This window comes from Chrysochloris asiatica, unplaced genomic scaffold, assembly GCF_000296735.1.
Source record: "Chrysochloris asiatica unplaced genomic scaffold, ChrAsi1.0 scaffold00002, whole genome shotgun sequence".
NCBI classification, from domain to species: Eukaryota; Metazoa; Chordata; class Mammalia; order Afrosoricida; family Chrysochloridae; genus Chrysochloris; species Chrysochloris asiatica.
Window position 1 is genome coordinate 32,033,092 of NW_006408520.1, and position 2,901 is coordinate 32,035,992.

General features: G+C 38.8%; 1 protein-coding gene across 1 annotated transcript in view; it reads left to right on the top strand.

Annotated features, from left to right (window-relative positions):
* The window catches only part of COL24A1 (collagen, type XXIV, alpha 1), a 562,513-nt gene that overhangs the window by 357,299 nt on the left and 202,313 nt on the right, over positions 1-2,901 (top strand). The window lies entirely within an intron of this gene.

Genomic DNA, 2,901 nt, shown 5'->3' on the forward strand with positions numbered 1-2,901 from the left:
TTTTTTTTCAAAGCTAAACTACATACTTAGTGAACATTTTCAACAGAAATACAAAAACTTCTGTTCTAACAAAGATTTGACCTGCCTCATTGTCTGGCATTCTTCATCTTAACATCAACCAGTCAGAAAACCTCAAAGCATCACCCATAAACACCAGCAGCACAGTCCCTGGCCTCAGTAAGCACTTTTAATCTGAATGTACAATCTGTACTTAGCCTGTGTGGCATTTACTATCATGTGTTTATAGCTTTAGACTGGCAAGCCCCAAACAGACTGATCACACTCAAGCCCTTGACCAAACAACCGGGGTCCACTCATTATAGTGGCTGCTCTAGACAAAGATGGTTCTATTCTCAGTATCTCAGAGATCACCTTGGAATGTGATTCCGGAGAGAGAGAATATGAGGAGACCATAATTCAGCAGAAAAACATCTAAGGCTTTTGAAGGAAATATTTCATCAGCATTATCTGCTCCTGTAGACTTTCAATTCTGTCGCAGTTAAAGAATCTGGGTAGCGTATTTATTTTTCAAGAGCATAGATCTTTATAGCACCTTTAACTTTTCCAAAAGTTCTCACAAGTAGTATCTCATTAAATTTTCAAAACCACTGTGTGAAATAAGTGGTCAAGTTTATCCCCATTATAAAGAGATGAAACTTAATAATGGTAGAAATAATGGGCATGGTATCACAAAACTAAACAGAGGAAGACATTGGACCAGAACTTGGGTCCTTCACTTTTCCTTGGTAGAGTCACAAATGCTGTTAAAAAATACACTATACTCTAACAGGTACAGGGAGTCTTGGTGGTGCTGCGGGTTAAGCATTGGGCTGCTAACTGAAGAATTGGCAGTTCAAACCCACCAATCGCTCCATGGGAAACAATGAGATTATCTGCTCCCATAAAGACTTACAGTCTCAGCAACTCTGTATAAGGTCAGTCTGAACTGGAATCCTCTCACTGGCAGTGGATTTGGATTTTGTATAAACAGGTTTAATACTCTATCCAGTTAAGAAACTGTTCATCCTGTTTCAGTAACTGCTGAAACACGCCTGATCGTTAGTTGCCAAATCTATAGTGGCATTGCGGATTCAAAGCGCCTTCTCATACCTCCTCATAGAGGGACTGTTCAATTTTCCAATCAAATTCTTCGTCATCATCTTCTACTTCTACTCCTTCCTCAGAAACCCCAGAAGCACCTACTTGGTCCACAAGTGGCTTCACATTCCTGGATTTTCTGGGTGCAAGGAGAGCAGTCAGCATGTTCAGTCCCTCAAAATGTTGACCAGGAGTCTCTTTGGACAATCGAATGGTAAACATTCCTTAGAAAAGATGGTTGGCATAGAACTTGAAATCGACTCCCCTGAAATAGACATCAAACTCGGACACTCCAACATAGGGCACACGGATAGCAATGGTGAGGAAGTCGGTATCCTGGCTGAGGTTGAATGCGGGGGTCAGTATCGAACAACCAGAAACTGGTGCCCACGTCGGGCACACTCACAGTGCTACCACGTTCCCAAAACTCAAATCCTGAGAGAACTCTAAACCTTCTTAATGACTTTTTGCTTTCTTCCTGTATGATGTTCTTGATGTCGTCTCACAACTCTTCTGGTTTTCGGTTTAGTGTCCAATGTATCAAATCTGTTCTTCAGATGATATAGAAATTCAGGTGGGATATATTCAAGGTCATATTTTGACTCTCATGGGCTTGTTTTCATTTTTTTCAGCTTTAGTCTGAATTTGCATAGGAGCTAATGGTGTTCTTTTCCACAATCTGCCCCTGGCCTTCTTTTGGCTGATAATATGGAGCTTTCCCACTGTCTCTTTCCACAGATGTAGTCAATTGGATTTCTGTGTATTCCATTTGGTGAGGTTTATGAGTATAGTCTTCTTTAATGCTGTTTAAAAAGGTATTTGGAATGAATAAATCATTGGTTTTGCAGAATTCTATCATGCGATCTCCAGTATCATTTCTATCACCAAGGCCATATTTTCCAACTCCTTATTCTTCCTCTTTGTTTCCAACCTTTGCATTTCAATCACCAGTGATTATCAATATTATCTTGATTGCATGTTTGATCAATTTCAGATTGAAGAAGTTGGTAGAATTCTTCTAGTTCATCCTCAATGTCTTTAGTGGTTGGTTCATAAATTTGAGTAATAGTGGTATTAACTGGGCTTCCCTGTAGGCTCATGCATATTATCCTATCACAGATTTCATTGTTCCTCATGACTGATGTGGATATGTTCTTTTTGACAATGAATGCAACACCATTCCTCTTCAATTTGTCATTCCCAGCATAGTAAACCATGTGGTTGTCAGATTCAAAATGGCCAATACCAGTCAATTTCAGCTCACTAATGCCTAAGATATCAATGTTTATGTGTCATGGTATATTAGAGGTCAAATCCTGGTTCTGTCACTTACTAACTGTTGTGGCTTTGTTCAAATTATTTATGCTCTCTGAGTCTCACTTTCCCTTACTTTTAAAGTGGAGATCATAGTATTTCCCTTTCACAGTTATAATAAATCCCAAATCAAACCCACTGCCATGAATCAATTCTAACTCACAGAGAACCTATAGGATAGTTGAAAAGTGTGCTATAGTGTTACCAAAGCTGTAAATATTTATGGAAACAGACTGCCACATTTTTATCCCACAGAGTGGAAGTACCTACCTTTTGGTGGTGGAGAATGTAAAACATAAATAATGTGTATTATGTACTGGTCATAGACTCAATAAATTACAACCACAGAAGTCATTGTTGCCTTCATGGGCATCATTATAATACTCATTGTCATAATTACTGAGTTGAAGTCAGGAGGTAGGGAGTTCTGCTACAAATAATATAGATAGATAGATAGATAGATAGATAGATAGATAGATAGATAGATAG